Below are 18978 nucleotides of genomic sequence, written 5' to 3'. Positions count from 1 at the left end.
TTTCTCAAAAGAGCAAACAGATTTTTTTATATTCAGTTTTGAAATCTGACATGGGGCTAGACATTTTGTCAATTTCCCAGCTGCCCCTGGTCATGTGACTTGTGCCTGCACTTTAGGAGAGAAATGCTTTCTGGCAGGCTGCTGTTTTTCCTTCTCAATGTAACTGAATGTGTCTCAGTGGGACATGGGTTTTTACTATTAAGTGTTGTTCTTAGATCTACCAGGCAGCTGTTATCTTGTGTTAGGGAGCTGCTATCTGGTTACCTTCCCATTGTTCTTTTGTTTGGCTGTTGGGGTTGAAAAGGGAGGGGGGTGATATCACTCCAACTTGCAGTACAGCAGTAAAAAGTGACTGAAGTTTTTCCTTAAGATGGACAGCGAGAGACACATCTTTGCTAAAACAAGGACGATGATTGGATGACACAGGACCTGCCCCTTGTGGGAAGAAATGGTTAAATGGCAAAGTTTTTGTACAGGAATGGCTTCCACCATTGTCATGAACTCTCCCAATGTAAGAACTATTATTTAATAGTCCGTATTGTATTTACATTATTATGTATGTCTCTAAAAAAGCTGGTTAATATCTTCAGTGGAGCATAATGGCTCTAGTGAGGCCCACTGGGGGATCTCCTAGAACCTGTTTGGAGTCAATTGGTGGAAGTTTTATTTTTTGGGGGGGAACTTTGATTCGAATTCGATCAAATGTGCTATTACTTCGATTCGTATGATTCAAATTCGGTCAAATACGGACCTATTCGATCGAAAATGGACCTATTCAACTTTTTTCAAATTTGAAATTTGACCCTTGATAAATATGCCCCTATGAGTTACAACAATATTCTGGGCTCCACTAGGCTCTTCATTAACAGTAATTTTTGTATGTTAACTAACAGCGAGATGGCTGATGAAGATCTATTGACATGCTTAGGCTGTCTATTTTACAAACCCTAGGGGTGTGATGGTACCATTTTATGGAGGGTTTATATTCCCTTTGCATATTAAGAAGGCATGTCACAGTTATAGCTCTTGTTCAACAGAGGATGCAAAATTCTTTACGATTTGGAAGATCTAAAACCGCAGTATATTTATTCATATTGTCAGATGAGATTATCATATTTGCAAGTCTATGTCCTGTTGACGTCCTTTAATTTAAGCTTTCATATTTATGATTAATTATAAAATAATATCTGTAATTAAATGGAGGATTGTGAAAAGAACATCGGGAGCCAGAAAGTCTTAATACCTAATGTGCCATGAATAGAAAAACTGTTCTTTTTCCCCATTTTCCAGCTACTGAGCAATTGAAAGCACAATTTGATTTAATGTGCTGGCTTGCCATGAATACCCCTTTGGATCTTATACTTTATTAATATGCATCAGCATTAAAAAGAAAAGCAGATAATACATCGCACATTCATCCTCTTTACAAGATAGTCTGAATTTAAATAAAAGTCAAAGTGGGGAATTATTACAAGATATGAGGAACATAAATATTGCACAATTAATCCCCTGTACTATTAATTTAAATTTCCAACGGAACACGTTTAAAATAATATCTGTACTAAAAACATAAAATTTAACTAGAATGTATATATTGCTTGGCTACCAATGTATCTCTGCTAATGAACAATTAGTGAGTTAACAGTCTGCTCATTAGAAAATACATGGTTTGGTCACTGGACGTATATTCTTCTCCAGGAGATATAGAGAGAAACAAAAAGGTCTATTATTAGTGCTTCAGAAATGGGGAAACTAACTAACCCACACACAAGTTTTATAGATCATGAAGAAAAGGTGTTGAAGTGATTTAAGAGAATTTTACATCAAAGGCCATTGAGATGATCATGTCAAGGATAGAAGCACATCTCCTATTATGGAGACCTTGATGTATGAGAAGGACTAGCTCAGTCCTTGTTTTATAGAGGCACAAATTGCTGATGTGGAAATTAAGTGGAACATTAAATGCTTTCAGTGCCCTATCATTTGGAGCATTTTTTTTTTAAAGAAATATACGTTCATTTGTAGAAATAATTTTTTGGTATGTGATAGATCTAAAATTCTAAGCAACATATGAATCAATCTTCAGCTGGTTTGTTGCATTATTATTATTACGATTCTACTTTGAATTGCAGCTGAATATGTTTCCTGGTTATCTCTGACCCCAGCAAACAGAAATGTATCCTTATTGTTAGTCTTATGTATTAATGCCTATTTTTCTTTTTATGTTCCTTCATATTTATTTTATATTCTGACTTCCAAACTGCCTGTTAATTGCTGGTGGGGTAATTATGCTAGAAGCTAATTTTAAGGTGATGTACACTTTTAAATAAAGTAGATATCAAAATAAATAGAGGCCAACACTTTTAGGGGCCGATTCACCAAGGGTTGAATATCGAGGGTTAATTAACCCTCGATATTCGACTGGGAATTAAAATCCTTCGACTTCGAATATCGAAGGATTTTAGCGCAAATAGTTCGATCGAACGATCGAAGGAATAATCCTTCGATCGAACGATTAAATCCTTAGAATCGAACGATTCGAAGGATTTTAATCCAACGATCGAAGGATTATCCTTCGACCAAAAATACTTAGTCAAGCCTATGGGGACCTTCCCCATAGGCTAACATTGAGTTCGGTAGCTTTTAGATGGCGAACTAGGGGGTCGAAGTTTTTTCTTAAAGAGACAGTACTTCGACTATCGAATAGTTGAACAATTTTTAGTTCGAATCCTTCGATTCGAAGTCGTAGTCGAAGGTCGAAGTAGCCCATTCGATGGTCGAAATAGCCCAAAAAACACTTCGAAATTCGAATTTTTTTTACTTCGAATCCTTCACTCGAGCTTGGTGAATTGGCCCCATAAAGTGCTAAATATTGTTCAGAGGCAATTTTTTAGAAACTCGGTCCTAATCACTGGCAAATTTTGAAAAAAAGCTTAAATCAGAAAAATCAAGTACAAAACTCAATCACCATGAAAATCCCATTATTCTATTTATTATACAAAAATCATTACATAATAGCTTCAGCCTCCTACAGCCGCCAAATTTGTTTATCGACATTTCAAGATTTTTTCGCTACATTTTAGTTCAGAAAGCTCAAATTCAGTCATAACAAACAGCAAAATGGACATGAAGGTTCAAAAGCTGGACATAGCTGATAAAAATATGCACTAGAGTGGCTGTTTGTAGGCAAATGGAATATATGCTATTATTTCAGTTATGTGCATACAGTATATAATAGGTTTCCACAGTTGGATGGAATATACAAAGTTTTAGCTGAATTTAGAAATATGTACTGTAAGACACATGACTCAAGAAGGTACTCATGGAATATCAAGCATCAAAAAGTCAGCTGTGACCACTTGTTCACATGCTCTTACATTTCTGCTCATACCACATAGTATTTTTGTGTAACTAAGGTGCACAACAATTGTCAGGGTGATCAGCTGTTCTGTATTTCAGATATTTGTGACTGCTTCTTCCTAGACAGCATGCAAGAATGAAATGGCTCAAACAGTAGCTCATTTCCTTATTTCCGTCTTTGACTAGACAGAAGGATCAATTTTCCATTTCTGTTCTAAGCAAAATGACTATATAACCTGCAGTACAGTCCTTACTACTGAGTCATTATTCACTTTCTACTCATTAAAATATATCTCTAGTGATGGGCGAATTTATTGGGCAGGCGCAAATTTGCGGTGAATTCCCGCGATTCGCCGCCGGTGAATAAATTTGCGAAACTGCCCTGACAATTCGTAATCATACCAAGGTCTATAAGTTCTTCAAATTTTAAAAAATTTGGATTATTTGGATAAAATGGCGTCTATGGGAGACTCCGAGACTCCATTCCATAATTCGTAGCTTTCTGGATAATGGGTTTCTGGATAATGGATCCCATACCTGTAACTGCTATGTAAATGTGTAAGCCTTCTTGTCTTATTCAATTTGAATGGCTGCCCCAGTGGCTACACAGCAGCTCATTTATATAAACTATAGAAGTATTTTTGAAGGAAAGAAGCACATTTTACCAATTCACCATCATATTAATTTAATTTTACTTGACCATTGAAAGGACTTTGAATTAGGGTGATATAAATTAAACAAATACTTAATAAATTCTCCAAGGCATGCTAATAAATAAAAAAATACTTTATTTACATCAGTTATTAAAATACATGAGAGATAACCCCTCTAGCGCCTAACGCGTTTCATGCTTACCCAGCACTTAGTCATAGGCAGAATCCTTACAATTGATATCAATTAAAACCCTTTTTAAAGTTAGAGGTAAAGATGGAGGTTAAACGGAACTTAAATGAATCCCTTCTCTGCAACACAACGCAGCTAAAATACGGATACAAATATGTTGTGCATTCTTAACCCTTTAAATGTTTTAATAATAAAAAAAAATAAATTGATTTATATTCAAGGCACAACCCCCGTTTTTTAACATATGATCATTGTTATGGTCCTTTTCTAAAATCAAAAACACTTATGTGCAATTATTTTATTCAGCGAAGCAACGGCTCTAAATCTGAAGTAAGTGGATTAAAATTGATTCTGTGAGTAGATTCATTTGGATTCATTGGCAGTAATTACAAACAGTACTGTGGGCAGAGGTTTAGAATTGAAAAAAAAAAGCCACTTTCAAGCTAAACTTTAAATTAATCACCAGGACAATGCGCATTATTGATTTTGTAGTGAATGATGCCTGGAATTATTTGAATGTAGAAAATAAGTCACCTAATAGATTGCTTTATATTTCACCAGTCATCTGATGAAGAGACTTGAGCAGTCTTTAAAGGTCATGTATCAAAGACCTTAATAGGATTTCTATGTTGATCCGGTGAATGTATGAAATGTATCAGAAATAACTAACAGTGCAACATCTATTGCATGTTGATGTACTCACTCGGAATAGCAGCATAAATTAACATCCCAGGAGTTTATTAATCAAAGTCTACAGTATAAAGCAAGGGACAATTCTCTTTAAATAATTGTTATAACAACCACTGTAAAATTCTCCTTTATAGAAGTCCACGTTACAATCTTTGGACACGTAAGCTGTATAATCCTGAAACATTATGACATGAATTGACTTGTCTAAAGACAAAGGTTTCTGATCTCATCTAGAAACAAAATGAAAGAACACAACTATGAACAAGCTGAAAGATTGAAGTCATTAGTGATATTACAAGATATCATCATGTTTGCAGAAACATAACATCTAGATATTTCTAAAGCTTAAGATATTTCTGTCACGGCCGGCACCCGATACCAGAACAAATGCCAAGCACCCTGGTCTCGGCTCGGCTTCACCAGTAGTGTGACCACCGTTGGGCTTCGGGAGGAGCCCTCAGCTTACTTGGGTGCCACCTGGACTTAACAAAGGGTGCAAGGCAAGATGTTCTGGCTGGCGAAGGGGCACGGCTGTTAGCAGAGTCTTTTGGGCCGAAGGTCACGGTTCAAATGGAGCAGGCAAGAAACTCGTCAGACAGGCAAGGTCGAGGCAGGCAGATATCAAGAATCGTCAGGCAGGCAAGGGTCAAATCGGGTTGTCAATCAAGGGGTTAAGCAGGAAGAGTTGTCGTAGGCAGGCAGGGTCAGGATACAGAATGCAGAATAGTTAGGAACAGGCTGGGTCAAACACGGGTAATCAAACAGACTAGATTCAGAACAGATCAAACGCACAAGGCTCAGGAACCACTAGAAACAAGTTCTATCACGGGCACTGGCTGGGAGTATGAATGGGCCTTAAATACATTCAAATTTCGCGCCAAAACGTGCGCCAATGCGCGCTGGCTTAATCGCGCCAGCGCGCCTGTACCTTTAAGAGGCGCGCCCTAGAGATCAAGATGGCGCTGGATCCGGCGCCACAGAACCACGCGGCGGGCGTCCCCGTCGATGGCGTGGTGGGGGACCCCGCCGCACAGGTAATATTATTACGATTTCATACTTCTTTCTTTACTAGGGATGTAGCGAACCGCCGCCGATGTGTTCGCGAACGCCGTTCGCGAACACCGGCATAATTTGCGAACTGTTCGCGAACTGTTCGCGAACTTCGATCATCCGAAAATCGTTCGATTCGAACGATCGAAGGATTTTAATCGTTCGATCGAACGATTTTCGTTCGAATCGAACGAAAATCGTTCGATTTTAGCGATCGAATGGTCGAATGGGCGACCGATTTTGACGCGAACGCCTATTGGCGAACGTCGCGCGACGTTCGCGAACTTGCGGCGGACGCGAACAGTCGAAGTTCGCGCGAACTAGTTCGCCGGCGAACAGTTCGCTACATCCCTATTCTTTACTTTGTTAAGTAGAACATTCCTAACCAATATCAACTGAAACATTCTGGATTTATCCGGATCACGCCCTAGAGATCAAGATGGCGCTGGATCCGGTGCCACAGAACCACGCGGAGGGCGTCCCCGCCGATGGCGTGACACCCCGCCGCACAGGTAATATTATTACGATTTCATACTTCTTTCTTTACTTTGTTAAGTAGAACATTCCTAACCAATATCAACTGAAACATTCTGGATTTATCCGTTTTAAACAGTGTAGAAAAGCCTGGAATGTATCCATAGCCATTGCCTCAAATTGAGAGAAGCAAATAGACGTTGCGTGTTTTAAGTGACAGTGATGTTTCGGCCAGAAATGCTAGGTATAGGTAAAAACAAAGTGAGACAAAGGAAAGGATATATAGGGGGGGGAAAGGGGGGAGAGTTGTAGGGGGCCCAGAGGGTAAGGGGGCCCAGCCACGCCACACTTACTTGATTATCCGGCCACCCATCTTTCTTAGAGCTGCTGACTTCGGGAAGGCATGGACGTTTAAGGGGCACTGGCCACCAATTTTCTTATAATGTGGGGGGGGGGCCTGGTGCATTTTGCACCATGCCTTACATATCCTGAATGACCTTTTATGAGTTGCACCATAATAGTTTTCTGCAAAAACATGTGACACACATGCAGAAAATGTTACAGATTAAATTATGAATTATTGGCCTCCTTGGATAAAAAAAACTGGTTGAAAAACAGATTACAATAACATTTTCCATTTGGAACAATGTTTTTTGTCTTGAAAAAAACTTTGATTTTGGAATTATTCAAAAGCAATTCTTTACTCTCATCTGTAGCAACAGTCTTGATCTAGCATTCTAGTGGTAATATTTACCATTCAAAATGGTATACTGTCATTAGTAAAAAAAAAAGCCTAGTAAGAAATCTCTGGCGGGATGGCACTCGGATCACTTAGTTTTCCGAAGTCGCCCAAAGTTTCCTTGTGAGGCAACTTTGGGCGACTTCGGAAAACAAAGCACTCCAAGTGCCATCTGACTGGTGATTTAGATTCTAGCTGGTGGGAAGGCTTTTTGGGGAGATTAGTCGACCAAAGAAGAGGCGATTTGTCGCCCAGCGACTAAATCTCCCCGAATCTTAACATGTGCCCTAAAGCAAATGCTAGCATTTTACCATTTACTGTTAGGCTTTTGGCTCATGCATAAATAAATGAGTCAAACTAAAAAAGTTTTTTTAAAGGTTCACAGGTAAGAAAACTAAGTTGTGGTGTCTACAAATATATCAAAGAAAAGAATTCAGCAAATACTGTCATGTTGCTAAAACTGACTGCAAAGAAAGACATGAAACACATTAAAATAGAACAAAATGCTACCTAGAAATCTATTTCCTATAGGCTTCCCTCCCTGCCCCCAAACTGTATCACCCATTTAGACCAATTCTGGACAAATCAGCTTACCTGGCTAAAAAATGAGTTATGTAGCAGAGTTGACATGCGCTACCTTTTGTTGCTTTGGGTCCTCTTCTATTGATCCAGGAGCATATCCAGTTGAAGATGATCTGGACCTGGCTTCCACTATGTATGCTTAAAGTCAGCAATCAGAATATTAATGCACCGATCCTGATGTGGGCATGAGTAGCAGTAGGGGTATGATATAAAATGTCTATTTCAGAAACGCAGAGTTGATGATTAATATAGCATGAACTTTTTAAAAATGTAATTTTTGTGACTGGCTGAGAACTACTTTAGAAGTGATCTAATGAAAATATTTAAAATTAAGTTTCAGGGAGCCCATGTGTGTCCACAGGTAGTTGATAAGCTTTTTCAGTCTACTACTCTCAATCTTCAAGGACCACTTGATGTTTGGAAAAATGCCAAGGAATGGAAGTATTCTGTGCCTAGTGCCATTATTCAGCTATGGAAAAGGATCTCAGCTAGAACGGATTCAGCTTGACATCTGTCGCAAGGAAGCAACATGATACATTATTAAGAGATAATCTGCAGGAATGAGTTTCGGTATTTAATTTTATCAGTGGGATTTAACATGGGTTTATGATCTATAGATCTATAGGGTTTTTTGAGCAGATGAATGACAAATTAAACAAAGTTTTTGCAAAAGATTTCACTAAAACATTCAATATTTTGCCTGAAATAAGGTTATTTCAGAATGACTAAGTGACTGTGGTCTGTCTGAAGAAGACTAGTAATGAATACCAGTTTGGTTGACTCATACAGAAATTCTCACAAAGCCATATTTATATATGACTCAGCTAGAAGACTCATATTGCCTGCCAGCTGAGACAAGTGCAATTCCAATCCACTGAAATACTCATGCCAAAGTTGACACTTATTAGGCACGGGGAAATTGATTAAAGTATTTCTCCAGATCAGTGGCAACATGTATTTCTGAGCTGAAGACAGGTTTGAGGACATTTTAATTTACTCTGGGCAAGTTTGAATTTTACTATAGCCTCAAAAATACTAGAATGTTGCTACTCAAGAGATATATTATGTTTGTCATTAACTACCTAAAAATTTAACTGATTTATGTTTTATGACTAAATATAGCATAGTTATTTTTGGTTGAAAAGGAATGATAGTCTTAGACCTCCTATCTCAGGATCTCCAGCACTCCTCCTCCTCCTCCAGCAAGTGAGATCCAAAAGGACATACCTGCAAGTTGCAGTACTTTCAGGTAATATTTCAGCCTGGAATGGAAAATAGCTCCATCTCCCAACTCTAAAACTAATCCAGTCCTTGGGTAGACTTTAATGGAAATCAGGGGACCCTTGGTGGGTTGCGGGGCCCCTGGGGCGATAGCCCTAGCGGGCAGGCTCGGATTTGTGGTGAGGCCGTGGTGCTCATGGACCGTGGGCACTAGGACCGCATGGCCTTGTATGGCGGGCGCTAGGACTGCAAGGCCTCTGGGCTCCTCGTACACAAATTCGGCCCTGCTTGTGGGTCCTGCACCGACCCTGGACCTTGTAAGATAGGGAGCAGTGCTAAGTTAAAATGCCAGCCCCCTCTTGGGAAAACAAGCAAGCATTCTTTATTAGTGACGGGCGAATTTGGGGCATGTTGCTTTGCTGAAAAATTTGCGAATTTCCTGCGAAATTCACGAAACGTCGATAAATTAGCAAAATGTCCCTTTTTTTACATCGGCATCCGTTCTCTGGCGAAAGTGCGCCGGCGTCCAAAAAAACAAAGCCATCGAATCTTCGCAGGAGTTTCGCGAATTTATTCGCAGGCGTCGAATCGTGGGAATTCGCTGTAAATTTGTGCCTGGCGTATAAATTCGTCCATCACTATTCTTTATTGAAAGAGTTAAATAATATATTTCACATATAAGCTTGATGTAATGCTACAGTAACAATCAATTACTATTAATTGAGGGTCAATGTTGGCTCATCAGTTATTTATTTTACATTTTCAATAATTACGTGCTGTAAGCCTATGGCTCAAGGAAAGTTTTCCCAGGCAAAAAGCATTCCTTTGTTCCTATGTTAAATGTTATTATATATGAAAACACTGGCAGTCTTAGAATGCTGGTTTTAAACACTTTCAGATTAAACTGCATATTAAAGCCAGTAATTGATTGACCGTAATTAATTTAAACTGATGGATTATATTGCCATTTCTGTTGACATGACATCCTTGTAATATTCATCCCTAAAATTTTGTATAAATTATTTTAACTGCCTGCCCAGTTAATGTCAAAATGATTTCACTAACGTGCCCATTATAATTATGTGACTTGGCATATGCGGTCTCATGCTCATCAAAATTCTGATTACCGTATATACTGGAGTATAAACCGTCCCGTGTATAAACCGAGGTACCTAATTTTACCTCCAAAAACTGGTAAAGCTTATTGACTCGAGTATAAGCCTAGGGTGAGAAATGCAGCAGCTTCTGGTAAATTTCAATCAAAAAATTGAGGGTTTCTGCTCCCATTGGAGGTGCCGGCGTCTCGTTTTTGGATGCCAGCAACCATTCTTAGACGTCGGTGAATATTCTTGGAGACTATTCTTGGACACCGGCGACTATTCTTAGACGCTGGCGACTGTTTTTGCGCTTGACCCGCGTATAAGCCGAGGTAGAGTTTTTCAGCATATTTTGGGGGCTGAAAAACTTGGCTTATACTCGAGTATATACGGTATGTTGGCTAAGAGGTGTAACATATCTTAGTAACCATTAAACTGGCATTACTTGCACTAAAGTCATGTTATCTGTTCTCAAAAACACACAATGTATTTGGTTTCTTATCATCACCATGGCAAAAAGTATAAAGTTAGTGTATGCCGAAAAAACACAGGCATGGCTAGGGGATCAGAGAAATCCTTCTCCTGTTTTTCTGTCTGTGACTTCATCCACACCAGTTACAGGCTGGAGAGCCATCTGATTGGCTGGGCGCCCCAGTGCATCCTTGGGAGAGAGGGAGTGCCTGACTTTGGAGCCTTTTGTACAGGGTCTCTGACAGAGTTTAACAGGGGTTGTGTGGTGAAACCCAGGAACAAGCCCTTGCTCAGATATACTGTACATCTGTTTGAAATATAAAAGGAAACCGTGAGGAGACATAGGGGTTAAAACACAAAAGCTGCACATAATGTATAATACTATAACCTGAATTTGTTGAGGTTGTCCCCAACATACTAGAAATATATATAATAATTAAGCAATTTGCTAAAGAGGAAAGATTTTATTTCAGCATAAAGAAAACAATTTTAGGAAATAACATTAAGACGACTGGGGCCAGATGCCAGAATTGCTTTATTCTCAGGTGATTAGCATTCAGATACTGCCAACGTTCTCAAACTTGGCACATGCTTGAAAGACAGTTTGTTTAAATCCAGGGAATGGCTGTTGATCAAACACACATAAAAATATAAATTATTTTCATCCGGTATTGCTAATATTAGACCTGGAAAAATGCATGGCATGTCATGAGTTCCGAAAATACTGGATCATTCGGTATTGTAAAATATCTAACACACGGGAGCAAGATAAATTCATTTTTATATTTAAAAAGTGTACTGAATTTTACCCAATCTTACAAAAACGACTAATTCTCTTGCTTGTAACAATGTGCCTAAATTTTATTATTTTTATTAACATGTATTTTTAGAGTGCCAATACGTTGAGCAAACTCTGTACCCTAAAAAACATTTACGATCTTTTTCAGCCTATCACCCTGAAAAACTGAAAAGTCGCCAGCGTTTTTTGGGACTTGGAGGAAGTCCTATCTACTGTATTGCACTTCGCCTGGTCTGAGGTGGCGAAGGCAAGTCTGGCGCAAGAGGTAATGTTCATTAAAATCCGCATCTTACGTCTATTTGCCAGAGCAAAAATTCGGCTGGCATTAGAGTGCGAAGTAGCGTTACAGTCTATTTCCTTCGCTAGCGAATTTACACCAAAATATTTTGATAAATCAGGCCCTTAGAGTTTTGCTGGTGTGCAACTTTTCTTTCCTGTGAAAAGATGCATTCGTGAATATTTTGTTGCGTTTTTTTTCTAAAATATGCTAGCATTTGAGAAAAAAGTTGCACAATTTTTTTCCCCACGATTTTTTTCCCAAACTTGATTTATGATAAATCAGCCCCTTAATATAACTTTATAAATACTTTATAAAGTGTGCATTTGTGTTTACATTGGATTATTATGGCATGCTGCTTCTAGAGTGAGACTGCTACGAATTACAGGGTCATCACCTGCCCGTGAAACAACCAATTTGGTTTTCTATGTTGTTAAAGAACAGGGAAGTCAGGGACCCAAACATTTCACAGAGATTAGTTCACAAGTACAGTGAACTTTTTTTTGTTAGCAACTATATCTTGGATTTGAATCAGATTATTTTTTCCATGTAATTTTTACAGATGAATCTTATATTGGTATTACATACCAGCTGAGTTTAGTGCTTTGGGGTTTTAAATGTATTTGGTTTCTTTTTTTTTTTTTTGGCATTGCTGCTCATTATATTTTATTTTTTTAATGCAGATTTTTGCATTATGGCAATTAGGCCCACAGTTTTACATATTCTGGGTTGAACTGTAATTTCAATTTGATCTGCCGACGCATAAAATCCCCTGTACAGTTACTTTTGGCTTTGACTAATGCAATGATCTTAAAAAGGCGCATAAGTGATGTCAACTTTCTAAGCGCACTATAATTAATCCCCGAGTACTTGATCGCATCGCATGCTGACAGCACACTTTATAGTATTGAATTCTAAAAAAGAGATGTAGTGACCCATAGGCTTAAGCTTTTCTGTATACTGTATGTGCAAATGAAGTCGTATTTATAGTTTAGTTTTCAATGGTGAATTCATCATATCATTTCCTGGGAAAAACTACGAATTTAAAGATTAAGAAATAAATTGGCTTTTAGAAAATGTAATAGTCTCGGGTATTTTCTTTTCTTCTCCAGTTTTACACATCCTGTTGGCCATAGCATATGCAGATATTAACAGCCATTAGTAGACTAACCATGAGAAATAATAGAATAGTAGAATAATAGAAGGACTGAGGGACTGAGAAAAATATTCCATTCGGGTTATTTTTCTTTTAATATTTCTTGTGTTCAATCTGAAAGGCATCAGTTCACATAATAGTTTGTATTTTTAAAGGGATACTGTCATGGGAAAAAACATTTTTTTCAAAAATAAACAGTTAATAGTGCTGCTCCAGCAGAATTCTGCACTGAAATCCATTTCTCAAAAGAACAAACAGATTTTTTTATATTCAATTTTGAAATCTGACATGGGGCAAGACATATTGTCAATTTCCCAGCTGCCCCAAGTCAGGTGACTTGTGCTCTGATAAACTTCAATCACTCTTTACTGCTGTACTGCAAGTTGAAGTAATATCACCCCCTCCCCCCCCCAGCAGCCAAACAACAGAACAATGGGAAGGTAACCAGATAACAGCTCCCTAACACAAGATAACAGCTGCCTGGTAGATCTAAGAACAACACTCAATAGTAAAAACCCATGTCTCACTGAGGCACATTCAGTTACATTGAGAAGGAAAAACAGCAGCCTGCCAGAAAGCATTTCTCTCCTAAAGTGCAGGCACAAGTCACATGACCAGGGGCAGCTGGGAAATTGACAAAATGTCTAACCCCATGTCAGATTTCAAAATTGAATATAAAAAAATCTGTTTGCTCTTTTGAGAAATGGATTTCAGTGCAGAATTCTGCTGGAGCAGCTCTATTAACTGATGTGTTTTGAAAAAAACATGTTTTCCGATGACAGGATCCCTTTAAGTGTAAAATGCATTTACACTGGATTGTTGACTATTTAGCTTTCAGTGATTCATCAATCTCAGCCTATGCTTAAAGGGGTTTGTCCACCTTCCAACGCTAATGCAGCAAAATTATAACAGTTGAGAATCTGCACCTGGATTACTGAGCTGACTGCCAGACTGAAACCCCAGAGAAAGGAGCATTCAACTTCAATTCTGGGAAAAACTGTCAAAAATAAAAAAAATGGAGAGCAACTGTAAAAAAAAGTCTTTATTTCTGGTGAACTATCTGAAAACAACTAAACTGAAAAAAAAAAGTGTTTGGAAGGTGCTCAGGTGCTTCAGGCTTTTGGCCCTTAGGAAGATAATTTGACACAACAATCCCTTCTATAGGACAGAAGTTGTGTTAGAAGGTGGAAAAACTCTGCAGCGAGGATATCATTATACATTGAACACTTAGGGGCACATTTACCATGGGTCGAATATTGAGTATTAATTAACCCTTGATATTCGACCATCGAAGTTAAATTCTTCGACTTCGAATATCGAAGTCGAAGGATTTACCAAAATTCGTTCAATCGAATGATCGAAGGAAAAATCGTTTGATCGAACGATTAAATCCTTCTAATCGAAAGATTCAAAGGATTTTAATCCATCGATCGAACGATTTTCCTTCGATCCCAAATTGCTAGGAAAGCCTATGGGGACCTTCCCCATAGGCTAACATTGGTGCTCGGTAGATTTTAGGTGGCGAAGTAGGGGGTCATAGTTTTTTTTAAAGAGACAGTACTTCAACTATCGAATGGTCGAATAGTCGAACGATTTTTAGTTCTAATCATTCAATTCAAAGTCGAAGTCGTAGTCGAAGTAGCCAAAAAAATACTTCGAAATTTTAAGTATTTTTTATTCTAATCCTTCACTCGAGCTAAGTAAATGTGCCCCTTATTATTTCTTTAACAAATAAGCAAAGGGGAAACCCATAAAAAAATATATATTTTAGTGACTTTAAAGATGATACAATATTCTTTCAATAAATAAATAAAATGACTATATGATCTGCTATCCTTGACGAATAGGAGTCAGTTATTTTGCACAAATAAAAACTCACATAAAAAGACTTTTATTTCATATTTCCTAACTTTATATTTGCAAATTTTTCATACCATAAAATCTCACACTAGGTTTAGAAATTGCAAATAGTTGTTTAAGAGCTACTGCCATCTACTGGTAGAATGTTTTTCAGCCGTACTATGTGCAAAAGGCTTGATGAACCCACGCCATGCCAAATGAAGGTATTATTGCTTATATTCATATCTATAAAATTAAAAATCACTGTTCATCTCATGTGCTTTATGTATCTGTATATGAGCAAAACAATTATCTAAGTATGGAGCTAAAGCTAGTATTTCATATTAATCAATTTATTTTGGGAATGTTTTGCATGATCTTCTGGAAGAGGAAACACAGTTCTAATACACAGCAACCAGACCCAATATACGGCTTTTTTTATTGTGCCAGTTTATTTTACATTTAAAATAGCTGTTTGAGCTGGTCCCTTTAAGAGGCCCATTTATCAAAGTCCGAATTCATCTCAATATTTTCTAGAAAAAACTCAGACCAAATCCGCACAGGCTTTTTCACCTATTTATTAATACACTTTCCCAGAAAATTCAGTTTGTGGGAAAAAATCCAAAAAAAGTAGTGTAAAAAAAGAATTTTGTGAATTTTTCGGAATTTCCACATGAAAACTCAGATTTTTTTTGATTTTTGCCCGAAAACCCGGAAAACTTTTTGCACGAAACCCAGCGCAGATCAAAAAATCTTTGGGACTTCTCCCATTGACTTATATGCAACCTTGGCAGGTCTGAGATGCCAGATTTTCGGATTTGGACTTTTCCCATCCTTGACGTATAATAAATTATGAAAAATTTGTGTTTTTTTTTAAAATTCAGATTTGTATTAAAAAGCACATTTTTTTTTAAATCTTCTGCATTCGGAGTTAAGTAAAAATTAAAAAAGTCCTTGGCTATAGATTTCACATGAAGGAGAGGCACAGAAACATGTCCAGGACCCATTTTCTTATCTTAAGTTTATGGAGTTTGGTAACCTAGGGAAAAGAGAGCCAGTTAGTGAAACAACTACTGTAATTACTCTAAGGGGTTATTTATTAAAGTTTGAATGCTCAAAACTCGAAAAATTTGAGGTTTTTTTTTACTATAAAATCCAAAAATTTTGTGATATTCAAGATTTATTATACACCGAGGATGCAAAAAGTCCAAAATCAAAAATACTCCATCTTTAACCTGTCGAGGTCCTGTAGAAATGGCAGAGGCCCTATTTGCATGGTCAGCACTGGGTTTTGTACGATAATCCAAACATTTCAGGCTTTTCAGACTATTTGACGAAAAATTCTGAATTTCCGGGTGTCACATCAGATAAAATTCAGATTTTTCACGAGAAAAAGTCGCGTTTTTCATGCAGCAATCCAAAAAAGTTGCTGTTTTACCTAATCCAATTTTTTGGTAGCATTTTTTAATGATAAATAAGACAAAATCATAGATTCTAGTTTGGTCAGACTTTTAATATTTAAAACATGAGAAAAATGTGGATTTCGCTAAATAACCCCCTTGGCAGCAAAATGTGGTACTAGAGACCCCCCCCAAAAAAAAACTTTATTTAGAAATATGGGAAATTCTACTACACTGTTGCAACTGTCTTAAAAGCATAAGTTAAAAATGCAAAATTTCTCAGGGTTCTTCTCTAAGCACTTTTACAATTTATTTTGATTATTTCTTTTTTTCAGTTTCCGAGCTATTTAAGTTTTTATTAAGTGCTAAGATTCTGCATCTTGTTACAACAGTGCCACCTGCTGGTCAGTTCCTTTACTTGTACAGTTGAAGAGATATACCTTCAGAAGGAAAACAGAAACGTGTTCTGATATTGTTCTACTCAGGAAAGAAATCAGAAGCCACAGAGAACCTTCTCTTCAGAACATTATCATTATTATTTGCTGGTGCCAATGTGAAGAGACTTTTATAAGTCTGTAAGAATCCTCAGGCTCACCTTGTCCTGTTCTCCCACGTAATGCTGGGAGTGAATCCTTGTCTGGTAGGGTTAGAGAATGAGCTTTCTCTAAAAAAATAGAGAGAAGTCTGTGAATATATTAAAAAAAAGTTGACAGCTTACTGGCTAGATCAACTTACAGACCTCATTCTGTCCCAGTGTTTATTATATTTTAAGTTTATCTGTTTGCCTTCTACATTAAAGAAGAAGGAAAGGCAATTTACATTGGGGGTGCCAAAAGTTAGGCACCCCAAGTTATTATATTTACTTATCTGACACCCCGGGCTCCTATCAGGAGAAAACTTAATGGTTCTGGGGTTCTTCCGGTGAGCACCATGGAGTGATCCTTTTCCTTTGGTTTTCAAATTTCCCAGGGCAGACGCAAGCGCAGTAGAACGAAATAGGTGGCTTTTTCGGTAAAGTACGGCTTTTTGCTCTACTGAGCATGCGCAGCCGCGACAAAGACAGAGAAGAAGCAGTAAGAGGATCACTCCATGGTGCTCGCTGGAAGAACCCCATGCTGGATCAGTTTTCTGCTTATAGGAGCACTAGCCCTGGGGGGTGTCAGGTAAGTAAATATAATCACTCGGGGTGCCTTACTTTTGGCACCCCAAGTGTAATTTGCCTTTCGTTCTCCTTTAATTAAAAATAACATTTCAAACAAGTGTATATTTTATCATTTTGCAAGTTCCCTGCATTGTGACATCCCCGGCAACTCCTGAGTGATTTGCCATTTCAGTAACCGAGAGAGTTTTATTGTACAATGACAAAGACCTTTGATCCGAATCAACTCTGCATGAAAAATACAATGTTAACATTTGGGTTATGTTGAAAATACATTGATACCAGGAACAAGGCAATGGAAAGGGCATGGACTTTTATGAAGAATGAGAAAAGTAACACATGGGACAAGATAAGCCTTTAGTAATTCATACTGTAGGTATTCACTAAAACCTAATCCTCTGAGTTGAAGGGAATACAAAGCAAACTCAAACAGCAGGGAATTCTATCCGATCTGTAGCTAAATAAGGAACGTGTGTATTGTTCCCTGTATTTTCTGCTTCTGCTGCTACATTCACATTTCAGCAAGTGGAAATCACAGTTGTATAGGGATTGAGTTAATACGTACAGTACTGTTTATTCTCAAACTCAGCAAACATTTTTCCCTCCAGTTGGCAAGTTTTTGGTGTTGAAGTATCATTATCCTTGGGTTTCATTTACCATTGGTAGGTCCATTGTTGGAGCCGAAACATGTGCAAACTCAAGCATGTTTGTAAGACTACAAATAAAGCACTTTTACATATATTCCCTTGCACCTAGCATTAATAAATCTGTTGCCCCAATTTGTGTGAATTAAGTGCAAGGCACAGCACAGCAAGACGAATGGAATTATGAGCTTTAAACCTGCTATTTATGATAAATGTACAGTCTTTTTTTTTAATGCAAGATTGTTTGCAATTGGAGGCTGTGTAATATAATGCTCATATTCCACCTTCATTTTACCCATTTGGAATTGAACAGCATTTATAAATTGGCTCCAGTTTTGCATGTCAGTTCTTCAAAGCTTGCTAACTGCATTGGGGACTGCGAAGTGTTAATTTAAGTTAAAAGAAATAAACAAATAAACTGATACAATAAGCAATGAGGGCCCAGCCAGCAAGGACATACAAGTTCAAGGTATATGGGGTTGCCAACGGTGTCAGACTGGGGTATCAGAGGTGCATGCACACATCTCTCCTGAAGCCGCAGACTAGTGATGGGCGAATTTGCGCCGTACGCAGGAAAATTTGCGAATTTCGCGAAACGGTGAAAATTTGCGAAACGGCGCCGGCGTCTAGTCTTTGGCGCCGGCGCCCATTTTTGACGCCGACGCCGTTTTTTTGATGCAGGCGCCCGTTTTTGACGCCTCTAAAGCGAATTCGCGCCTGGCGAATAAATTCGCCCATCAATACCGCAGATCTCTACCCACATGGGCACTTTCTCCAAAAGACATCCGGATTATTTACTGCACTTGCACAGTCGGATTTTAAAGAGAACCTGCAAAAAAAAGGGAATTCGAGGGAATGCTTTAAATTCAGACGAACGTGGCAGGATTACAGGAGAGGATGACGGAAGTGCAGTGGTATAACTAGAATGCAACAGGCCCCCCTGCAAAAAACCTTCAGAGTGGCCCGGTGCACTCCAATCCCTATCCTTCTGCCCACTTCCCAGCCCACCCACATCCCTCATCCACCCCACCCATGTCCTGCCTTCACTCTGCCCACTTCCCGCCCCAAATTGTGTCCCCTTCCTCACAATTAAGAGAGCGCCTGGGAAGGAGGGGGGTTTTCTTATTAGCTATAGAGGAAGCAGACCCCACAGTCCAGGCACCCCTGTGACTATGGG

Source organism: Xenopus laevis, chromosome 4S (genome assembly GCF_017654675.1).
Source record: "Xenopus laevis strain J_2021 chromosome 4S, Xenopus_laevis_v10.1, whole genome shotgun sequence".
NCBI classification, from domain to species: Eukaryota; Metazoa; Chordata; class Amphibia; order Anura; family Pipidae; genus Xenopus; species Xenopus laevis.
This window is presented reverse-complemented; position numbering follows the sequence as displayed.